Source organism: Onychomys torridus, chromosome 12, assembly GCF_903995425.1.
Source record: "Onychomys torridus chromosome 12, mOncTor1.1, whole genome shotgun sequence".
Lineage (NCBI taxonomy): Eukaryota > Metazoa > Chordata > Mammalia > Rodentia > Cricetidae > Onychomys > Onychomys torridus.
In genome coordinates this window covers 6607223-6632628 of record NC_050454.1, presented here as the reverse complement: position 1 = coordinate 6632628, position 25406 = coordinate 6607223, and the positions used below count along the sequence as shown (strand labels likewise).

General features: G+C 40.6%; 1 protein-coding gene and 1 pseudogene across 4 annotated transcripts in view; both read right to left on the bottom strand.

Moving 5' to 3' along the window:
- Tp63 (tumor protein p63) overlaps positions 1–25406 on the bottom strand; it is a 210527-nt gene that overhangs the window by 139326 nt on the left and 45795 nt on the right. The gene's annotated exons all lie outside the window — the stretch shown is intronic.
- On the bottom strand, positions 22630–23570 carry LOC118593932 (annotated as a pseudogene).

Genomic DNA, 25406 nt, shown 5'->3' with positions numbered 1-25406 from the left:
AAAGGCTTTTTTCTCACTTTTATGTCTTCATGATTTTGTTTTACTTTGCAAGACAGGGTTTCTCTGTATAGCCCTGACTATCCTGGAACTCACTCTGTAGATAAGGCTGGCCTCAAACAGAGATCTGTCTGCCTCTGCCTCCTAGGTGTGCAGCACCATGCCTGGCTAGTTTTTAATTTATTTTTCCTTTTTTTTTTTTTGTTTTGTTTTGTTTTAACAAGAGAAAAAACAAATCAGTGCAGAGACATGTTTGCAGTGATAACATCTTGACTCTTCCCTAGTGAGCTCCATGTGCTTTCCATAAAATACCTACATTCTTAATGGGCCTGGCTGCTCTAATTTTTAGTATTAGATTTCTATCCCATGGTAGCTGTACCCCAAACCACTGCAGATATGGTCCTACACTCACTGTCTGTGGCCTGGTACTATTTAGAGGCATTTGACATCAAGATCAGTATGTTATTATAATCACAATTTGCTGGCATGGTATAGCTGAGAGTTCATGTGTTTATCAAAACATACCTCAAAAAACAAAAGTAGTCCATTCACCTGAGAAACAGGTGAACCATTCCCAAGAGCCTCCTCTTCCAGATAGGACAATGTTCACAGCCATCATTCCTCCATATCCAGACTGAACTATATGCGCTGATTTCTCAGTATTTTGTCAAAGATCAAATGTAAGACTGAACTCTAATAAAATGTAACTGTGGTAACTCTAACCCTGTCCCATCATCAAACTTCTTTGCTCACACCACGTCTCATTAGGAAATGTCCCCGTGGGTGGCTTTCTTGTGTAGTATTGTCCTGAGCATCTCGTAGCTCCTAGAATCTTCTCATCAATTGATCAACTGCTCTTAAGGCCTTACAGATTTCCTCTCGTTCCCCTCTACCCAGTCTATAGGGAAAGAAGTAAGAAGGGGAAGAATGAGGAAGAAGTGGGCAAGAAAAATAATCAAGAGAGCAAAGGAGCAATCTTAGGTCCTTTTAGGATCCATTCTGGCTGTAGCATGATGTGCTCCTGCTCATGATTCATATGGCCATGCTTGACTTCAAGAGAAGCTATAGGATAGCTGTACCCCAAAGGAAAGCAAATGAAAACCCAAGAAAACACACGGCTTTGTCTTTCTCATAATGACCTTCCCACTGAGTGGGAGCATTGCTGAGTTTGGGGTTTTTGGTTTCTTCTAGTTCTCTCTCTCCATGTGTGTGTGTGTGTGTGTGTGTGTGTGTGTGTGTGTGTGTGTGTGTATTTGACTTTAGGCATTTTCATCTGTATCTCTCCATGTTATCTCTTTGAGATACAGTTTTTCACTGAACATGGAATTTGCTCTTTTCAGTTACACTACTCTCTCCATCCTCCCAGGCAAGGGTACCGGCACTGCACTTGCTGCTACGCCTGATATTTTTTTTAACATGGTAATAGAAACTCAAACTCAGTTCCTCATGCTTACACAGAAAGCACTTTACCCACTTGGCCATCTCCCCCAATGACTAGATGGCCCTTTTTAGATGACTTTTACCGGAATTATGTGTGTGTGTGTGTGTGTGCACATGTATGGGTGAAATGACTAACTCTGAGAAGGATGCTGAACTAAACCTTTGGTACTTATTTATCCCATCTTTTCAGTCTCTCCCAGAAAACCAAGGAGCTCTAAGTTTTCAGAGAATCTTGGAAAGATGTCAAAAGAAGTAAAGATGTTGTCCCACCAAGGGGACTCCTTCAGAAGGCAGGTGCAGCCCAGCAAGAGAGTTCTAGAAAGAAAGCCTGTAAGACTCAACTATATAGTCTCAGGTCACAAAGATGTACTGAGATGAAATCTCCAGGCAGTTGACTGTAAGCACTACTTAAACTTTGCCAGAACAAGAGCTATTTCTCTCCTGTTTAGGTGGTGTTGGTATTCTTGGAATATTCTCTTGTATAGTCTGTGCTTGAGCAATGAGCCCGGACCTCTTGAAGGAAGGACTTCTGGGACTTTCAAAAGCCTTGTTTCTTTACATATGTCTTTTCAGTTTTCAGGACAAAGAAAGCACCAGATTTAAGAACAGATACTGAGCATAGAATCACCTTCCCAGAGGTCACAGCCCACAGCAGCAGAGAGTGGTGCTTAAAACAGAAACACTGATGTTTGAACAGTGCCATCTCCAGATGCTTTAAGAGTTTGGTGTTGTCACACATTGTAACCTCAGGGTCTCTTATCTATATGCTATCAGTTAGTTACCTGGTTCCTTTACTCACCTTCAGCTAACAGTGTCTGTGAATGCCTCATGCAACATGTGGACTTGGAAACCCAAGTTTATTATCTAAAATGCTACCTGGTTTCATATGTATTCATGATAATTGGGAACTATTAATATATGGAAAACATGCCTTGGAGAACATGAAAACCAAACTCTGACCACCTTTCTCACCACAGACAAAAAATGAAAAGATGCCTACTTGGTCAAATAGTTCCTCCAGACTAATTTTCAAAGTGTTATAAAAGACTTAGGTCCCATTGATTTGGGACCTTGAGTGATATCTCAGTTGGTAAAGTGCTTGTTGAACAAGTATGAGAACCAATTTGACCCCTAGAAGCTGCATAAATATCTGGGTGTGGTGACATACTACTAATCCCAGATCTATGGGAAATAGAGACATGTGAATCCTGGGACTCCATGGCCAGCCAGCCTGGTCTACATGGCAAGCTTAGGGCCAATGAGAGATTCTATCTCAAGAAAGAGGATGGAAATAGACTGAGGAATGGCACTCCAGGTTGAATCTGGCCTCTACACACATGCACACATACATGTATACATGCAAACTCCCATATACACATGTGCCTAAGTGGACATGCACACACTCATACAAACAAAATAATTCATTTCATAATTACATCATTGGATTGCTTGTTAATATATGCCATTATAAATGCCTAACATTTCAACCATCAATTACATACATTTCATAATCTCAATTACAACTATGAAAGGAAGTATCAAACGTACCAGAAAATAAATACTCAGTAAACTGTTAGGAATAATTGGTTCAGACTACTGATTATAAATGTAAATTTGTGATTTAATTATCAAGTTGTGGTATTTTATAAGATAATGATTCTTTCGGAAAAAAAGTTCAAAAACTATAATCCCCAAACCTTCACTCACTGATTTCTCCCCTCCCCCAACAACTCAAAGAGCAAATAAATCAGGGAGGTGTAAAGACTGAGTTTCTGAAGTGCAACCCAGATCAGAACAAGCAGGTGGAGATCATTTAACACGGATCCCCAAGACTGGATAAGATGATCTTGAAGGAAACTCATTGTTTATCAAAAATTGTCTGATCAAAGGGAAGTCATCAAAAGTTGGCTTTCTCTCCTCCTCCAAACCAGAGGGAAGTGTGTGGACTATTTACTCAAGCACGAAGCCAAGTTCTTCCCTCTATTGAAGAGAACAACTTAACTTTTTTGTTAAAAAAAAAAAAATCAACTTAGTTTTTTGTCTGATCATTCAGCCAAACATTAACTGAGTACCTACTACTGGACAGATAGTGTGTTAAGTCTCAGAAATACAGAGACTAATAGAATTGTCTAAGTGGCCAAAGTGGAGATAAGGTGGCTAGAGAGATCTGTAAGGCTAGCTTTGGTCATCTCACTTCATGGCTGAAGCTTGAGTTCAATGATCAGGATGTCCAATCCTGATCCTGACACACCTTCATTCCATGGAAGCCTGAAGGAAGTCCCAGCCAGAGCTATCTCTTTATTGTAACATAAAGACACTGTAATGGATGAGCTCCCCACCCCCAGCATTTACAAATAGGTCATTCAGAGTCGTGCTGCATTTGATATGGCTCTTTATCAAGCTGTACATGCAAACCCTTCAACACAACTCTGCAGACACTTGGAGATCTGATCCTAGCCTCAGCTCATCAGGAACCCCAACTCCTCACCTCATCTTCATTTCTTAAAGACTAGTTACTGTTAGGATATTTCTGTTTGCTTACTCCCTCCTTCAATTAAACACAATGTTCCATACTTAATTATTGGTGTGGCCTGAATGTTTATGTCCCTCTAAATTTATGTTTTGAAACCTAACATCAAAGCTAATTGTACAATGAGGATGGGCTTTGGGGCAGGTAATGAAATCATGAGGACCGAGCCGTAAGGGTGGGGAATGTCCCCTTATAAAAAGAGTTTGCAGGGAGCTGCCTTGTCCCTCCACTGTGCGAGGACACAGCCAGAAGCTGCCATCTAGAAAAAAAAAAAAAATAGCCCTAACCAGACTATTCTGTGGCTTTGATCTCAATCTCCTCAGGGTCTAAAATTGTGAGAAATTAAACTTTCTTGTTTTACCAACCAAGTTTATTATATTTTGTGACGGTGCCCAGAATGGCTGAAGATAAGTATTGATAACCTGGTTATTTCTCATCTAACTTCAGAGTGAGTATTCCAAAAATAATATCTTGTTCCTCCCCAGTCAAAAATAGATCTGTTTTTCTCCACATTACCATGATGATTTACCAGCTCTCACTGGATTTTATCATGTGTAGTAGTTGTGTATTTATGTGCTGGTCTGCCTTCCTTATAGAACCAAGGAAGCATGTTGTGTCCCAGTAACTGCTACTGCCGATTAAGGTGATTGTGTAGTGTATATGCTGATAAAACATGCCAGTTTGAACTGTTCTGCTTTCCTTTTCTAGACTGGTTACTAAAACTCTCCAGAGTCTCTCTTCTTTGATTTTTTTTTCTAATACTTACTGTGGTAGTTTGAATGTAGTTGGCCCCCATCATCCCAAAAGGAGTGGCACTATTAGGAGGTGTGGCCTTGTTGGAGGAAGTGTGTCACTGTAGGAGTAGGCTTTGAGTTCTCCAATGCTCAAAGTACTCCCAGTGTCACAGATTATTCCCTGTTGCCTGCAAGATGAGGGACTCTCAGATTTCTCCAGCACCACATCTGCCTGCACACCTCCGTGATCCCTGTCATGATGATAATGGCCTGAACCTTGGAAACTGTGAGTGAGGCCAAAATTAAATGTTTTCTTTCATAAGAGTTGCTGTCATGGTGTCTCATCACAGCAATAAAAACCCTATCTAAGATACCTATAAACCCTCTTTCCTTTGGTTCTTCCAACACCTCCACTTCCCATGTCCACCCACAAATACCATTAGGACAGCTTTCCATTATGGGATGCCCTATCCATCCACCCTACTACTATTTACTCAAATCAGACAAGGCCCACAACATCAGTGTAAGAACCTAACCATTGTCATTGAAGACATGTACCCAATTGAAGGTAAACAAGCCATCTTACTTTTGTGGTGGATTTCCAGTCATCATAGCACAATTTCATCCCAAGGAACACACATTTCTGATTATCTGCAGAATGTCTTTATTCTTTGTGCCTTTGTTTCATTTCCCCTTTTCCTACAGTGCCCCCATCTATCTCTTCTCAACTATTCATTTCAAAGTCTATTCCCAAGATTATTTCTTTCTTGAACTTTCTCCTCTAACCCGGATTGACTTTATGAATCTCTGCATCTTTATAACAACTCAAGTATATCCTTCTCTTTAACTGACATCTCCTTGCCTTTCTTCACACCCATGAGCCTTGTCTGATGTATTCACTCAGCACTAGACCTTGCACATAGAAACCCTCCATATGATGGATAAAGTACACGTGCATGTTGAGCTATCTCCCCTGAGCAGAAAGGAAACTGGGTTCTTGGTCCTAAATTCTACAACACAGTTTGTGAAAATCAAACTTGGGTGAGGAAAAAAAAAATTGTGCTTCTGGGATAAAGTGATGTTCTTCACCCAACCGAAAGATCATTAGCTCTACCAAGTCTAACATCTGACAACACATGACCCACACCATGTTTCTGTAGACATGGGTACCATCATTGGTGTTCATACATATTTCAAACACTCCAAGTGAACAGGTAGGCATTACAATAGATGAAAATCCTCCAAATATTGAACTTATTTATAGTTTCAGAGGAGAGAGAGGCAGTCTGATGAGTGTGCTGTTAAAACTCTAGGAACTTGGCAGCAGCCTGTGTTCAGGAATTCCCCCTGCTCTGCATTTTAACGCTGATGTGATTTGTAGACATCACTATTTAATGAGGCACACAGCTGTGCAAAAAGAGCAGGAGGTGGAGTTTGGCAATTAAGAGCCAGCAAGCAATCTGGCAAGCCCCATCCCCTGGAATTTCCCTAGCTCTGTCAAGCTAGGGACCTTCTCCCTTCCACCCTCCTTCCTAGTCCTACCTTCTTCTAGCCTGAGGAGAAGGGGGCACTCTCAGAGATGAACATTTCCATAGCGTAAATAACTGGGCAGAGTTTGAAGTTCATCTTGCCCTTGAACCCGTCTTTAGCAAGTATATTTTTGTAAGTCCGGGAACTACAGCTGGATGAACCGGGAAGGTAAAATAAGAAATGATACAAACGGGCAGCTAAAAGTGAAATGGAAACATTCAGAGGAGCTAGAAGAAAAGCTCTTTGGTTAATGTTATAAATCGTTTATTTTAATTAAATTAGCTCCACCCTTTCCTATTTTAGCAGCAAACAGAAGTTTCCACAGCAGCAGTTTAAAGCTGAGAAACTTGTCTGGGGTCCTGTACAGCTGAAGTTTGTAGCTCAGTTCAAATCCTTCGCTCCTTCCACAACATGAAGATAATACTCACCCCAAAGGAGGGAGAATTACCTCACAAACTCTATTCACAAAGGGTACTCAGGGTGTATTTTCTCTTCTTAGCAGCCCTTCCCACAACACGTGCACAGATCTCCATGACATATGTTCTAAATGTAGTAGTGGAAGGAAGGAAGGAAGGAAGGAAGGAAGGAAGGAAGGAAGGAAGGAAGGAAGGAAAGAAGGAAGGAAGGAAGGAAGGAAAAAAAGAAAGAAAGAAAGAAAGAAAGAAAGAAAGAAAGAAAGAAAGAAAGAAAGAAAACCTTGTTTTTAAAAATAAAATAAATATTTGATAACTAGATGTCAAACACCACATCTTTTTTTTTGGTATTACTAAGTAATGATCTGATTATTGTGTCTTTGTTTCAAATGATTCAACACATTTATAGATAGAAGTATTTCTTCTTTGATATAATGTTTTCATGAAATATAAAGGGCAACCACTTTCTGTCTTATGAACAAAGGAAGTTGGGAAGCAAGGCCCACATTTGAGAGAACTACAGTTCTTGGGTTTTGTCACTCCTTAATGTAGCTGTCCTTCTGGGAAATGGTTCACACAGGTACCTCCTTTTTAGAGTGTGTCCTCTTGAGAACTACAGCTCTGAGGAGAGAGCAATGACCTACAGAGACATTCATTAAGCAAAGCACAACTTTTAAAGTGTCTATATTTCTCAAAGAAAGTACACAAAAGTTTTCTTCAGAATGCTTTCTAAGACGAAATACTAAACCAGTGGGACTGGAAAACCTACCCAGCTGTTTAAGAACACTTGCTGCTCTTCCAGAGGACCCAAGTTTGCTTCCCACACCCATGTCCAGTGGCTTACAACTGTCTGTATTCAGGCTCTAGGGGCACTGACACTTGTGGCCTCCTCAGGCATACATGCCTACATATACTAGTAAAAACTAGAATAAATAACAAGAGCATGGCTCTGCACACTTGTAATTTCTGCTCTCAGGAGGACCAGAAAGAAGATGATTAAGACTAGACCAACCTGAGCTACATAGCAAGACTCTGTCTCAAAAACAACTAATATAAGTTTTCCTTGTTTTTGATGAGGACAAGACTAACTACTGCTTTAAATATATAAGAAATGTATTTTCTGCTGACATAAACATAAATGCTAATATAACAATACATATAAATACATCATGCAGCAAGATAATAGATTTTAAGTGGAAAAAATGAGATCTACACAACTAAATGGATATGTTATAGTAACTTATTCAAGGGTGTGGGCAGATTGCTTTCTCTTTGAACTATAAAATAACACATCGATACTCTAAAATTGCTTACATACAATGTAAAGACTTCCACTAGAACCTCCAACATGAGCTGTTTGTGACTACGAAGAAGTCTATAAAGTGGAATCCTATTTAAGAGTTATAGAACTAGAAAGCCATCCTTCTGTGGCCTATTATTCCCGAGAAGTTTATTCAGTGTTTGTTACGGAGCCTAATAAAAACAGCAGATAAGAAGGCTTCAGTGAGCGGACCCTGCTTCGCTCAGCACCAGGTTCCTAGGGAAGTTAAGACTGTGCTTGTTCTATTCAAATACATTAGAGAGCTGATAAATAGCGTAGCACCCCCAGATCCCACATAGTGGAAGAAAAGAACCAACTCCCCCAAGCTCTTCTTCTGCCTCTGCACGTATGCCAGGACGTGTGCATCCTCGCCACACACTTAAAATAAATCTCTCTAATCAAAACCTATCAAACCTGCACTTACACACACCTCCATCTATGGCTTCTTTACTGTAATGACCCAATAAGCTTTACTAGAAATGCAGGCATGCGGTGCTCTTTGGGTTTCCCCTCCAAAGTCAGAGTTGTTTGGGCCGGAGCGGAAACGCACTGACCGAACTGAAAGCTATTGTGTGCCATCAGAGTTTACATTTTGGAATAAAGCATATGGACGACAGAATGCCAACAACAGCACCAGCAAATCAAGCTTTAGCTGACAAAGGGAAGAATTAAAAAGATAGAGTTTGCTTTTCTCATATATTTTTGTTCAAAACAACAGGTTGTTTTCCGTAAGTGGATATATTCCTCATGACAACGACGCCTGGCAGTAAAAAATGTTTGCTCCAAATGTGATGTTAAAAGATAGTGCATAGTCATTTGAAGTCAGTGTTGGTAAACACTTCCCGAGCGCTAGATATTGTCACGGCTGCTTGAAGTCAATTTTCCAATCTGTTGATCCAGAGCAGGAAAGCAACTTGGCAGCTCAGAAAATAAAGAGGAAAAAAATGAAAACAGCAATGGGTACCTCTGACATAGGATCAACCAACCCAGCAGGATGACAAACCTGAGCCCACCGCGTGGAGTGGAGGTACGGAGTACCTGACGAAACTCTGGCATTTATTCATACAGACAGCCATTTGTGGGTTTGGTTTCTGTGTGCCTGGAAAGTGCAATAAGTTAAGCAGACAACGTCTTCATTATTTTTAGCTAGTGCTTAAAAATATTAGAAACCTGAATTAAAGATTCATTTTGAATTGCATGTAGGCTTATATGAGTCCATTTAAAAAGTTTTAAATACAGGTTCTAAATTTTCCTTCCTGATTTTAAATTTATTATGGTAGTGATTTTAGTACTTAAGGTATTAATATTAATATTTCTGATATGTTTTAAAGGCAATCATTTCCTAGCATAATGATCTAATTTTTGCTTAATGAAATGTAATGAAACATGTAAAAGAGCAAAAATGATATTATTCTTTAGCTATAAATACCTTCTTACCCTTTGACATAAACCAGTTTGGGATTATCTTACTTACAAAGGTAAATCTTTAAAACTACAAAATAAACATATGTACTTAGATGATTATAGATGTATTAACAATAATAAAATAGATTCAACTCTCCTAAATTACACTTCAAATAATGATTTTAGATCACTGTCTTAAAATATTCAGATAATTCTATACAAGGCAATATTAAATGTAGAATTAAAATGATCACAGTGATAAATTCAGAAAATGTCTATGTGATGCATTGAAGTAATATACTTTTATCTGTGCCCTCATTCCAGATACCTAAGCATGCCAGCATCTAGCTAGACTTTGGAAGGGAACAAGAAAACAGCAATATTTAATATGCCTGAATGATAAAATGGATAATTTTTTAAAGTTGTCTTTTTAGCTAATGTGATATAGCTATTTAACAGGATTTACGTGATTCTAAAATGCAATCAATGTTGATAATAATTATCAGCAAAGCTAAAATGTTTGATCTGCATATGTACTGTGAAAGTCCTAAGAACGAGCAAGCAAGAGAGCCATTTCAAAGAACTGTAACAAAACAAAAACAAAAACAAACAAACAAAACAAACAAACAAAAAACCCCAAGAGTTATACATTGTGCAGGGCTTTGTGCACGGGCAGGAAATGTTTTCATTATTTTCAGTGAAGATCTTTCCTTCTGGATGTGGGGTGACTTGTGGTTTCCATTTGTGGATTAGGGCTTTGGAGTCAGGACTGCTCCTGAATTAAAGAATATTCCAAGTCATCTGTCTGGACCTTCTCTAGCAAAGCCACTGATGGCATGTGGCGTCTGGCTTTACAGCTTGGCTTTTCATCTAGTTATCTGTGAAGGATTTAGCTGATATGGGGGCTGATTTATAGGTACTCAATTGGGGAGACAAAGAACCCACAGGAAAAACATAGAAATCATCTTCAGAACAAAACAAACAAAGAACAATACCAACAAAACAAAACAGAAAAATGAAATTAAGGACTAAGGTGACAGCAATAAGTCTTGTCCCCTAATGCTCATAAGTCTTTTGTGTTTTACAAAATTAATGCTTTTTATTATGGTCCTACTGTGTGCATATTATGTGTAGGAGAGGAAAGAGCATGTGTGGCATATTCCAATTTGGCATGGGAACATATAGTGGGGGAAGGTGGGAGAAGATGGTGTCTTTACAGAAACTGTCTGGATCAAATGTTGCTCAGTCTTAGCCTTTATTTGGACTATTCTACTACCCTGAAGTGTACCAGCTTCTATTAAAGGACCACATCACCAGTCCACAGTGGGCTGGTATGTTCTTCCTCACATGACCAGTTTCTGAGGACAGGCCATCTCCTTTCAGGTCTGAACTAGTGATCCCTTCTATCCCTTGGTAAAAAGGCTACACTCCTTGGATCTCTAGCATATACCCTCATGAGAACATTTCATCTGAGCATCATGAGATCAGCATACTTCTTTTTAAATTTCAAAACATAAAATTGCCTCATACAACACAGTTTCAAGAACTCCACATCTTTTCTCACCTACTTCAGTTTTTAATTTAACATGGCAATGAGAGCCACGCCCATGGTTGGTGAGAGGGACAGCTATGAGCTAAGGTATAATTGTATCAGAATGACGTGTGCTAGGTATCACCATCCACACTGATTTTTTTTTTTTAAGAAGAAACACATAAGCAGTAATTTCTATGAAATCTAGTAATTGATGTTATAGGAATTTCTTTTAAATCTACATGTATGTTTAAATATTTCTTTTTTGTTGTTGTTGCTTTTTCGAGACAGGGTTTCTCTGTGTAGCTTTGCGCCTTTCCTGGAACTCACTTGGTAGCCCAGGCTGGCCTTGAACTCATAGAGATCTGCCTGCCTCTGCCTCCTGAGTGCTGGGATTAAAGGCGTGTGTCACCACCATAGCCCGGCCTAAATACTTCTAATAATTTCTCCCAGTGATAGTATGCACTTAAAATGGTCAATCTTTAAGCATCTCTGGCCCATCTGGAAGAAGGGATGTGTTTGAGAAATGGCAGAATTATTTAACTCTTTCAGGCATAATTATTCAATCCTTCCATTAGAATCTCCTGGAAAGCCAAACGAGGACCAGGACAAAGGCTCTACTATCTCAGGTACATTGAATCAGCATGCATATGGGTTTTGGTTGGAAAAGCAGTATTTCTTACAATCTTTGCTACACAATTCAAATGTTTTACCACGAGTGGAATCTCTGGGTTCTCAGGTCCCCAGAGGTCAAAGGGGCTTCAGAGAGCATCTTGTCTAACTTATCCTTGTTCCTTTATCTGACGCCATCATGAACAGCAGCCGGGCTTCCTTCATTCACTTTGTCTGCTTCCTAGTGAAAGTGCATTGAGCAAAGTACAAAGAGGAATGATGTTACGGCCTAGATAACCGGCTCCGTTCCCCCACAAGAAAACTGATGTCAGCCATGTCTGAGGATCTAGTGTCAGGACAAAAGGAAGTCCTTGGTTACCTTATCCCCCTTCCAACCTAGCTGTGTGTGCCTGGCTGCGTCCAGATATATGAGTCCAACTGGAAGTGAGTTGACCATTCTTGCAGTCTTCATATCTATGCTAAAAGTTAGAATTTTATGCTATGGAATTAATTTATGGGAAAATGTGATATTTAGACAATTTTAATTAGTATACACAAAAAGTAATGCCTGCATACCTGGAGAGGCTTAAAAGTCTGTTTGATGTCATAGTTTCTGCTTTTCTTTCCAAAAACTATGAAAAGCCCACAGTATTTTTTTTTAATATTATTTGTTCATTTGGCTATTTATGGGTACTGGAAATTGAGCCTAGAACCTTACATTTTCTGTGGATTTGGTCTTTTCCCTGAACTATACCCCACCTCTCTTCATTAATAAGAATTCTGCTATTGTGAGACACTGCTATTTTATTGAGAAATTAAGATAACAAAACACTCTTTGTTGGTGATTTCTGCTCAAACATAACATGTATTATAAATACTGTGTGTGCTACTTTGTTTCACATTTCTGCTAATCCTATGAGGCAGGTTTTACTGTTGTACCCATTTTATACGTGAGGAAACGGACACTCCAATTTCCTGAAGGACCCTCCTAGAGAAAGCTGCTGAGTATGAAACTCATCCTCATGAAATTCCAACCTCTTGGTCTACACCTCACAGCTTCCCAGAATGCTAGGGTATTAGAATATCTGCCCCCGGACACCGCACGGATGAGGGTGGTGTGTAGAGAAATAGTATGTGTATCTCCACAATACTTGAGGGAAGTCACACAACTGAGTACATGTAATTTTAAAGTCACAACCTTTTATAAATATGGAGCACTGCATTTCTGGTAATTTTTATTCTGCCTATCAAGGAGAACGAAGTGATAAGAAAATCCAAATCTTTCTAGCTGGCTGACAGGATGTATTAGAACTTATGGAACTCCATGGGTGAGAGATTTTACACTTTCTACTTATCTGAACTTTCTTTTAGTACTTCCAAGTTGCCGACAGTTTGCAAAATTCTAAAGGAACTCAATTCAGCAGACATTTCAGCAGCGTGAGAGTTGTGCACAGCACACACAGTAAGGGCTGATCACTACTTGCTGCAGGAATCTACCCGAGGGCAGCTTTGGGTGGCGTGCTCTGCTAGGCCCTGAGTGAGGACAGCTCGGACAAAGAGCCTTGTCTTTTCTTCCCCTTGAGGGAGACGGATTTCACTTCGGTTCAACCCAGCAATTACCGTCACGGAACTGTGACAAGTGCGTGAAGAAAAGACTAGAAGGTACGATGACAGCATGTGTTAGGGGCCTAAACCTCATATCAAAGTGGGTCTCCCTGAGATGGTGACATTTAAACCGAGTTCCGAACAATAAGTAGATGTTATCTGAGTGTTAGGCTGTCTAGAAAGCTGGGGGAACCACTTTGTAAGCTATGGGTGGCTTCATAAGCGACGCAGTGGAAATTGGAGGTTGAAAAGGTAATTCAATATTATGTGGGGGAACAAGAGAAAAAGAACATTCTTGAATGAAAAAAATAGCATGAATCAATGTGCCGTTAACACACCTCTTTAATCCTGAGCAGAACACACACAGGCAGACTCTCATAAACACATGTACACACATAGACACTTGTGCACACACCCACCCACTAATACACACATAAACTTTTCCACCTTAGATTGTATTTATCTAGATAAATGTCTTCCATCAAGTACTCGTCATATATATATATATATATATATATATATATATATATATATATATGATGTTTCTAATACACACTGGCTTGCTGACAGTTTAGTTCTTATCACTGTCCTACTCAGAGCACTGGACCGAAGTGAGTGTAAAATCTGGTTAATGAGTGGAATGAGCTTCCTCTAGGTTGGTGGTCCATATGGGAATGCACTGTTCTCTGGGACAGGCACCAAGGAAGTTCTTTAATTCATATATAAGTTGCTGTTGGGTACTGTCTAGTGAATGAGCTATTATTAGGGAACTGAAGATCTCTAATTAACCACAGTGAGCCCCTTTCAGAAGCCCAAGTGAGGTTGCATAAGCAGTTCGCCAGTGTGTAAGGGATTTGTGTTTTGACCTTAGCTCTTCTAAGGACTTGTCATGTGATTCTGCATAAGTCAGTCATGGTCACTTTCTGAGCTTCTGGTCCCTTCTCTTTACAGGAACAATATGATGGTGATGCTCTAAATTCCTCCATGTAGCCCTGGTGATGATTAACACATATATGGAGTGTTGGTGTACTGATCAGCCATCCTCTGAATTAGTATAAAGGACCTGAAGTTTGAGAGTTACTTTTGTTGAAAATCCTAAATGTCTCTGCCTCCATGGCTTCTTTGATGCCTGTCAGGTTCATGCCTCAGTTTCTCTGGCAGGTACTTGCATTGTCTTTTATTTTTCCAATAGTCAGACTTCAGTGTTTCTGGATGCAGGGTATGGATGTTAGAGTTACATGGTAAAGTTCACCAAATGTAAGTGTGAAGGGATGATGACATCTACCTTAGAGAGAGAAAGGAATGGATGTGACTGTGTATGAAGCCCCATGCCCAGCACACACTGTTGATGGATGTTTTTACTTCCTGCTCTTCTTTAATATCCATCATTTCTAATACTGCTAAAAATGCTCCAAGGTAGAATTTATCTCAGTCACTTTGTTGAAGAGAACACTGGAAAGCATTATTATTTCCCAAGATTAGCTTTCAAATGACAGAGCTAAGATTCAGGTCCAAGTCTCTTCTCCATCTTGATTGATTACCTTGTTAAAAACAATACAGCAGCCATGACAACTGGCTGCATGGCAGCTCACCCCACTCAAAGGCTCACACTTCTTTCCTGTGGCACACCTTTCTTCCTGCCCTGCTTATCACACCCTTGACTGATAGCCTTGAGACCCAGGCAGACACTTTGTGGAATTCGGTGAGATTCCGACTCAGTTTCTGAATGCAAGAAGAATTTCAGGCTTTGGGGAAAAGGTATCTTACCATCAACCCCATCCCCAGGCAAGTCAAGAAACAGCAGGGAGATAATCTGTGACAGCAAGTAAAAAAAGATCCTTAAAGTCCCCCTATGTTCCAGAGAGGCCCCAAGGATTTCAAATCTGAATCATTTGGGCTTAGAAGGAAGTTGGCTGCAAATGAACCTTTGGAAAGTTGAGAATCATTCAATAAACATCCCCTGCAGTTTGTGTCTGATGTGCCACACTTGATTAAAAGATTAAAACTTATACTCCACCCCTGCCCCCCCCCCAAACTTCCAAAACAAAAAGACACCTAGAAGCTTAGTAGCTTCCCCACTGATGCAGCTCACTCTAGATGGAAGAACCCTAAGAGGTTCATTCCACAGGTCAATAGTCAAAACAGTCCCCAGAGCTAATCCAGTGCTCTACAGGATGCCTTAAGCATTGGAGACAATGTACTTGCCTTTGGAAATTCCAGATTGTGAAAAAGCTACAAACTCATTTGCTAAGGTTAAACTGGGCATGGGACTCTTCATCTACCTGGGAAAAGATGTGTAATAGGAAAAAAAAGATGCTACCTCAGATTCAGGAGTACATTCAACCAGCCATCCTAGAACTGAGATATGGCATCCGTCATCACCCCTGCTTGTACAGAGCGGAACACAAAACAAAGAGACACCCACCCAAAGCCACTTCCACATGGAAATAGAGGGTTGAGCTCCACATGGGCAACTGCAGGTCCAGATCTCCTTCACTGCCCTTGTGTATTAGTTCTACCTCTGTCTTCAATGTCTACTCAACTTTAAAAGGACATCTAACCCTCATGTTCCCGAAACTGCACTCATCCATCCTCACCTCTAGGCCTTAGAAGGTTTAGAATATGCAGTTAGGCTTTCCTTTGGTCTCATACTCCCTTTGCATATGCCTCACTTACATTTTTAGTTTAATGTCCTTGCATTCATTGTGACCCTTCAGAATCCTGACAGAGAAATCTCCATACATAGCCTGAAACAACCAAATTCCTTCTTTCCTTCCTTCTTTCCTTCCTTCCTTCCTTCCTTCCTTCCTTCCTTCCTTCCTTCCTCTCTTCCTCTCTTCCTCTCTTCCTTATTTCCTTCTTAAACTCACCAAGATCCACCTATCCTGAGTGCTAGGATTAAAGGCGTGTGCCACTACTGCTCAGCTAAACAGAAATTTCTTAAACCCCTTTGGGTATATATAACTGTTAAACAGCACTAACTAGGTAGACAAGTCTGAAACCAAGGGTTCTCTTGAAATGTGATATAAGAATGGTAATAATAATAATGGCCAGTAAGAAAAGTTATCAACATCATTGATTAAAACTTACTCCAAACTCCCTCAGAGTGCTTCATAAATAATTGATCATTTATTACTGACATTACTTATAAAGTGGGTTTAATTGTCCCATTTGGGAAACTGAGTCCTGGGGAGTTTGCAAAACTTGCTGGAGCAATAATCTGGTAGCATGAGGGAAGAGGAGTAGATTTAAAGTAATGACTAGTAGAGCTTTGTTCTCTGACCTTCATCATCAGACATGGAAAAAGATAATGGTCCCCAAGTTCGTCTTGCTACTAAACATAATTCTAATCTCTATTCTTGAAATATTTTGTTTTCCATAAATTTTCTGGCTTGGGCAGTTCTTTTTTGTTTGTTTGTTTGTTTCAAGACAGGGTTTTTCTGTGTAGTTTTGGTGCCTGTCCTGGATCTTGCTCTGTAGACCAGGCTGGCCTTGAATTCACAGAGATCCACCTGGTTCTGCCTCCTGAGTGCTGGGATTAAAGGCATGCACCACTGCTGCTCAGCTGGGTAGTTCTTGATAATCTGCCTAATCTTCTTTATTGACATCACTTCTGTGATATATTCATTTTCAAGATTTGACAGGTGTTAATGTGACCCAAGGCTTCTTATATTTCCAGCAATGGATACTGTGATTTACCTTCATCTTAATCACCCCTAAGTTTACCCTTGGAAAATCTAGAGGATGTAAAGGAGCTCACAATCTCAACTTTAAGAAGTGAGTTCCTGCTCATCTAGATACTTGTTTCTAGTTCTGTGTGTCACCTCTTTCTGATAGGGCATATAAGTACCAAGATAAAAATGAAAGATTTCACCTGAACACACAAAGGGACATTGATATCTTATTGTACCATAGCTACCCAGGGCCACGAGTCTTTGGTCCTGCATGTCAGTACCCAGGTAGCCAGGCCTAGGGATCTGTGGCCTAAATGTCAGTGGCACAATCTTTCATAGCATCCGTCTACCCACCTATCTGATGTTGGACTTATTGCATTTCAGTTAGAGATCTGCTCTGTGATTTTTTGGCTTTCACAATGAGCATTTCTATTTCTTAAGTGCAATTCTAGGACAACAGGTAGTACATGGAAAGCAGTGCCAAACCCAATGTAAAAACCCAGGGAAGCAGTGTATTAGCCTGCTTCAGAGAGAGTTATTGAATGAAGGCCCGGTAAACTGCATCTCCAAAGAATGGCATCATGTTTTCATAATATTTGAGTTACTTCACATGGGTCATATCAAGAAGCCATCCTGTTTCCCCTCTTGTTTTGCACAGGCTGCCCTCCTGGAGTGATTTAACAAGCTCAATTAGGAAAATCAAGAGTCTTATTTAGGAGCCTCTGGAAAGACATTTCGCCTCCAGTCAGTGTACACTGCAGACACTTCAAATGTCCAACACAGATTACACAGTGAAGGCCTCTCAAAAGATCATTTGTCTATCCAGCCCTGCAATCAGACAAGGGATTCCCCATCACCACACATAACCCTTGGTTCTCAAACAAGACAGAAGCAAAGCTGAGCTAATGAAGCTCAACTTCATTAGCTAAAGTCTGAGTTGGTAAACATCTGTGTAAATCATTATAACTGATGTTTAACTAGCTTTGTTGTGTTAACATCTAAATAGGAGGCCTGCTTTATACTTTTGTAAGTCAGAGGAAGAACTCAAATTCTCTCTGAAACATAATGACTCATTGAAAATCCAAGCTGGTATGAGTACAGCAATATCAGAGTACCCACATTTACAGTTTCACAAATGCTGGAGTCTTGTGTTTTACCTATATACCTTCATCCTTCCTTTGCTCCAACGTTACCAAGTTGGCAGAGCACAGGCAAGTCTGACTTTTCTAATATTTGCTCATTCTGGACTTTTTTAATGTCTTTACTTTGAAGAGACATTTGACACAGGCACTGAACTGATGCTACTGGTATTAAAACCAATGCTCTATAGACATTTGAATCCTGCCTTTTGGTGCCTCCCCAAGTCCAACGCAAAACAGTAAGGATATATCTACCTTTTTTCTGCTTGTCATTGAACCCAGAGCCTTATACATACCAAGGACATGCTCTAGCACTCAGCTATGTACCCAGCTCCACATATGAACATTTAATTGGATTTTAAATTCAAATTGTATACAGAGGTTAATAAAATGTTTTATCAGATGTCATGCTAACATGTAGAAGGTGACTGGATGATTTTGTGATATGAAGCAAATCTCAAAATTAAGATAAGTTTCACAGGGTTGCTATAGTCTTAAAACAAGGAAGTACCTGTGCACAGTTGGCCAGGGGAAATCCTTGTTATGTTGCATGAAGAGTTGACAGGAAAACTGGCCTTTCATTCACAAAAGAGTGAGTCTGATATAAGCAGAAGCTGTATTGTTCATTGCATCATTGTGCCTACAGCCAACCACGAAGCACATGGTGAGCTTAGTATGACTGAATTATGGGTTTGTCTTCACCAGACTTTTCTTTGCTATGACCAAATACCTGAGAGAACCAACTGAAGGAAGGGAAGACTGGTTTTGGCTCACAGCTTTAGAGGTGCCAGCTCCTGATGGTAGACATGGAATCATGAAGCAGGAAAGTCACATCACTATGTCCAGGAAGCAGAGTAAGAATGACTGTGCTGGTGAGCCTTTTCCTTTACTGCATCTGGATCCTTCACCTATGGGATGCTGCTGCCCACAAACATGACATCTCTTAGTTAGTCCTTGCTAGAAATGCCCTCCCAGACATACTCAGAGGTGAGCTTTCCAAATCTAGCTGTGTCTCACTCCAGTCAATTTGGCAACCAAAATTAACCTATCACAGTATGTATCAGTCTTTTTATTCTGATATAATTTATGTGAGATATGCAAAATAACAGATACTACTTAACATTCCATAGTATGATGGTCCTCTAAGTAAAGAAGGGAATAGCAATTATTCAAATGTTTCTAAAATCTACTTTAAGTGATAATTTCAATAAAATAAGTATACCTTTATCATACTGCATAAAAATAATTACAAAGAAATATAGAGCTATAAATAATATTTATATAATTATGACATTTCTGATACTCTTTTAAGAACATAACATACATTAGCATACTTAGTCCTCAAAGAACACGGTCTATTATTAGCCTCTTTATAGATATAGAAAATGAAAGAGTAATCAGTGCATGGTCTCATAGCTCATTAAAGAGTACAGCTGGCTTGGAAAGTCAGACAAATCAAGCTTTAAAAATGTAACCACATTATAGCTGGTGAGATGGCTCAGTGTATAAAAATGCTTGCTGTGCAAGTTGGATGACCTGAGTTTAGGTTGCCAGAATGCCCATAAAAGCTGGGTACAGTGGCAAAGTGTCTCTAGTCCCTGCACATCCTTATGAGAAGAGGGATGTGGAGGCTGGAGAATCTCTAGAAGCTCATGGACCAGCTAGCTTGGGTTATATAGCAGCAAGGAGACCCTGAAGGTTGTCCTCTGACATCCCAACATGTACGTTGGCATTCCTATGTTCACATGCACACATATGAACAAGCATACGCATACCACACACATACATGCACACACATACACACACACACACACACACACACACACACCATACACACAAGTAAATAAAAAGATATCAGTAGCTACTCTATCCCTTTGGAGGATTAACCTCTAACCTCTCTCTTAAAGGAAGGAGGGACTCCTCTGATTAAGACAGTGTGGAGAACAGGGACATGAAAAGAGGAAGGAATGGGTTATTGAAGACTTAAGAGATATTTCCATTTAAACCCAGTTAAAATGAAAGAGCAGTTGCTCCAAAGTCAAGTCATAACCCAGTCCCTCTTAAAAATTTATTCTTTTCTGAGATGGGCTCTCTTTACATGCTCTCCAAATTGTCTTGCTGCCTCTGCCTCTGCTGAGCTGAGATTCCACGTGTGTTCTGCCATGCCTGGCTCTCTAGCCTCTGTTCTTTTTTTTTTCCCATTTATTTATTTATTTATTTATTTATTTGTTTATTTATTTATTTATCTATCTATCTATCTATCTATCTATTTATTTATTATATTTGTGTTTTAATTTTACACATCAGCCATGGGTTCCCCTGTCCTCCCCCTTCCTGCCCCCACCTTCCCCCCCAACCCCTCCCCTTCATTCCCATCTCCTCCAGGGCCAAGACTCCCCTGGGAATTCATTTAAACCTGGTGGATTCAGTACAGGCAGGGCCAGTCCCCTCCTTCCAGGCTGAGCAAAGTGTCCCTGTGTAAGCCCAAGGTTTCAAATAGGCAGATTATGCACTAACTTGCTGCCAAGTTAGAGACTATTGAGGGGAGAGTCACATCACACTCCTTTTCAAACAAAACCTTTATTGAAAATGAAAGGAAGAAGAGGAAAGGGAAGAGGACAAGGATGAAATAATAAAAGGACAAAGAAGAGAATAGACAGGACCAAGTGGGGAAAAGCAGAAGGAGAAGGAGACGCACACACGTGAAGGAAAACACATGAGCACATCATCTAGAAGCAAAATCCGAGTTTCAAAAGCACTTTGTATTTGTTGAGTCCCCTAAGGAAAATCTTCCCCAAGGTGGTGCTTCTGCAGGAAGGACCCCAGGGGAGCGTGGTAAGGAGTCACAATGATACTGGGCTCACAGCAGCTGTGTGCCTATGAGAGGATGAGCGTTAGAATTGGTGCTTCCCAAGTGAGACCACAGCTGCTTTCAAAACCAATCCGAACAGCACAAAGCACAGGAGTTGTGTCAGAAAAGTAAGAGATGGGGAGTCTATGCTTTAGTCCAACCATTAACCAGTGTGGCCTTGAATAGCCCACACTGTGACATTTTGAAGACAAGTCTCTCTGGCCAGGTGATCTGATGATCTATTCAAATGGTTCAATTAACAGTACAATGGTCCATAGTTCTGACTGACCTAATTGAGAAGTTGGCTTGTTTATACAGCAAATGGCAATAAAATTCCAGAGGACAGCAACAGCAGGGCCGGAAGTGGCTGATGCTCTTATACACCAGGGGCATAGGCAGATGTTCAGCCTCTTCAATGGGAAGCATGCTTTCCTTTTATGGATGGTGACCTAGGAATGTGCATCAGGAAAGAACATTTGGGTGTATGGCTGCATTTCTGCTTGACACAGCTAGTGAAAATTTCATTAGGAGAATATTTTGTTTTAAGAAAATTCAAACTGTAGAATACCATGAAAGTGTCTTGCATAGCCCCCTCTCTTGTGTTAGAAATGAGCAATCTGAGACCTGGAATGAGAATATGATTTAATTCACATCCTAGGATGTACACATTGGTGTACAACTTGGGGATATTTCCACATTCATATGTTTTACAAACACTGTAGGAATTAGTGCCAGAACCACAAATTCTTCAGATAAAGAGATTTTTGTTGCCGAACAGGTTGATATTACCTCCAAGATCAAATTAGATGCCTGCTGCTGTGAGAGAGAGTCTATTTCCACTCTTTGACACTTTAGTTTCTGTAGTTTAAAGTGAAGGAGCACCCATTAGCTCTGGTGTTTTGAGATTCTTAATTCAAGGGAGAGTAAGATGTATAAGGCAATAGCTTCCTCTCTGTTAAGCAGTCCGAACTAGACTCACCTTTTCTGAAACAGAAGTCTCCTAGGATCTCTCTCAACACACCTACAAAGGAGAAAGCAGTGCTCCTGGCTAAGTCCTAGGGCATGACAGGTGAGGATGGATATAGTGCTCTGGATATCATGTTTTTTCATCAGTTTCCTTTCCAAGGCCAGTGGCCATAAACTTTTGAAGGCTTGAACCCTATCAGCAGCCACATCTCTTCTTGCCGCAGAGCACAGCGATAAGGTCTCTTAAATTTTGAAAGAGAATGAGGCAGGCAGGAAGTAGTTTAGGAGCCAGAGGATACACAACAGCTGTTTTCAGGCACAGGGGGCGGTGTCACCAATACTGTTAGGGTCAGGAGTGCCTGTGAACTGCCTCCTCTTAAGCAAGAAGCATCCCTTTGTGCCCAAGGAGCCTTCCCCAGGCACAAAAGCACTGGAATAAATCTGCCAGATCTTAGGGAAGATCACACCCTCTACTCACATTCATCCATAGCAATCCTGACGTTTGTGACCTGAGAGTGGAAGATTAGGTTGAATTATATCCCCTCTTCTTGGTCTCAAGTTACTCATCATCAACATGTTTGTATGAGAGAGGGAGTTGGACAGGCTCAGCCGGGAGGTATTTTAGACTTTGAAGGCTTTACATTTAGTGAATCTTTCTTAAGTCTAAAGTACCTCTTGAAATATAATTCTTCTGATCTTCTTTTTTCTTTTCTTTTCTTTTCTTACCTTTTCTTTTTCTTTCTGTTCTGTTTTTTTTTTCTTTTCCTTTCTTTTCTTTACTGGGGAGTTCAGTGAACTTTATTGATGGTATTCAAGACAGTAGCGCTCCCTAAGCCCCTCTCATTTTACTGGGGTTCCAGGATGGAAACTGAGGGGAGATGTTCAGTGTCTGAGGCTAAATTGGAAAGGTCGCTCTCTTGCTTTTACATTCTTGGTAGGGTGGGTGGCCATGGAGGCCATGAGGTTCACCACCTTGTTGCTCTAACCATATTCATTGCCACACCAGGAAATGAGCTTTACAAAGTTGTCACTGAGAGTGATGCCAGCCCCAACATCAAAGTTGGGAGAGTGGGCTTCACTGGTAAAGTCACAGGGGACAACCTTGTCTTCAGTGTAACTCAAGATGCCCTTCACTGGGTCTTCAGATGACTGTTTCACAACCTTCTTGATGTCATCATACTTGGCAGATTTCTCCAGGTTGTGACATGTCAGATCCATCATGGACACATTGGTGGTAAGAACATGGAAGGCCATGCCAGTGAGCTTGCCTATCGGTTTTGGGATGACCTTGATCATAGCCTTGGCAGCACTGGTGGATGTGAGGATGATGTTCTGGGTATCCCTGTGGCAGTGATGGCATGGACTGTGGTCATGAGTCCTTCCATAAAACCAAACTTGTCATGGATAACCTTGGCCAGGGGAGCTAAGCAGTTGGTAGTGCAGTAAGCATGGCTGACAATCTTGGGGGAGTTGTCATACTTCTCATGGTTCACACCCATCACAAACATGGGGGCATCATCAGAAGGGGCAGAGATGATGACATGTTTGGCCCCACCTTTTAAGTGCCCTGGCCTTCTCCATGGTGGTGAAGACACCAGCAGACTCCACAAAATACTCAGCACTAACATCACTTCATTTGATGTTGGTGGGATCTCACTCCTGGAAGATGGTGATGGCCTTCACATTGATGACGAGCTTCCTGTTCCCAGTCTTGACTGTGCCATTGAACTAGCCTTGGGTAAAGTCATACTGGACCATGTAGACCATGTTGAGATCAATGAGGGTTCACTGATGGCAATAATATCCATTTTGCCAGACATGAAGGAAGCAATGCGATCAAATCCATTCACTACAACCTTCACTGCTGTATCTCAGGGACGAGGCTGCCACTGCATGAGAATGGAGAGGAGCAGAAAGCTTCTCCTGACCTATTCAAGGAGGCTGACATTGAGCTTTCTTGCTCTAGCTTTGGATACAAGCACTCCCTTTCCTTAACTTCATAGTAATTGCAGAAGTATAGTATATGGTGTAAATTGCCAGTGTGCTTTTCTTTCCAAGACAACATGGCATCAAGGGTTTCTTTGAAATGAATGGGACATAAAGAACCACAACACAGTCTTGTCTTGATAGTGACCCTTCAGAGCAGGCATCCAACTGTGTATGCCATGGTTTTCAGATTCTCATCCAGTTTTTAAACTTGTGTTTATTGGATGTCTGTTACATTCGCACGCATTGTGGGTCACACATTGGTTTTGATCTCAAAAATGTTTATAGTGGAAGAGAAGGTAGTGGGATAGCCAAAGCACAAAGCTCAAAGTTTTTCTACAGTAGAAGTTTAGAATTAGATAGCATTGAAAGTACATCTCATTCAAATACCCATCAGATGCTCAGTGTTTCCTAATAGTGATCCAACCAATTAATTCCAAGTGATTGTCTCTGATACTCTGTGATAGCAGAGGTAACTATGAGTCAGTATTTCTTTTCTTTTCTTTTCTTTTCTTTTCTTCTTTCTTCTTTCTTCTCTTCCTTCCTTCCTTCCTTCCTTCCTTCCTTCCTTCTCTCTCTCTCTCTCTCTCTCTCTCTCTCTCTCTCTCTTTTTCTCTCTCTCTCTCTCTCTCTCTGTCTCTCTCTCTTTCTTTTTCAAGGCAGGTCTTTGTGTAGCTCTAGCTGTTCTGGAACTCACTCTATAGATCAGGCTGGACTTGAACTCACAGAGATCCACCTGTCTCTGTCTCCCGAGTGCTGGGATTAAAGGTGTTTGCCACCACCACACTATAAGAGTGAGGCAGAATTGCTTAAAACAGTCTTTGTAACCTTCATTTCCAAATATGCATTTCTTTAAAATTCTACAAGTACAGGTAGAAAGGATAAAAGGCTTCATCCTAAGGACCAGTGGGAACTGATCATTGACTCATGCAACATGCTGGCATTGGGAATATACTAGTAGTTGATATATGATACAGGAATTAGATTGTTCAGACCAGGCAAGTGCTTATGTCTTTTCTTTCCATCCCTGGAAGAAAAAGCCTGGATTAGACCAAAGAAGAGCTTTGCTTTTGTGTGGACATTAGCCTTGGAAATATGAAATCTATGTCCATTTTCATCATGGCTGAGTCAAAGTAAGTGACATTGATAAAGGACTAGTACTCTCTCTTTGCAAGATCCTAACACTCCAGACTTTTCTGATCATAACTCCTTCCTGACTAAAAAGAAGAGACAGCTCAACTGTGCTCATATCCATAGACCAATTGCAGTTCTTCATTGGCCAATTAACTATGAACGTCTTCTTTTTACCACTTAAAATCCCGACTCAAGTCTTCCCTGTAGCTGGAGACCTTCTCTCCAGCCCCCACCAAGCCCTGTTAGTCCAAGAACCCACTTATAAAATAAACACACAGACACTTACATTAATTAAACTGTTTGGTCATTAGCTCAGGCCTACCATTGTCTAGCTCTTACTCTTACGTTTAACCCATTTCTATTAATCTATAACTTGCCACGTGGCTCGTGGCTTACCAGTACCTTACATCTTTCTTGTCATGGCAGATGCTGGCAGTGTCTCTCCGCCTCAGCCTTCCTATCCCCAGAATTCTCTTCTCTGTTTGTGCCACCTGTACTTCCTGCCTGCCTACTGGCCAATCAGCATTTTATTTACACAG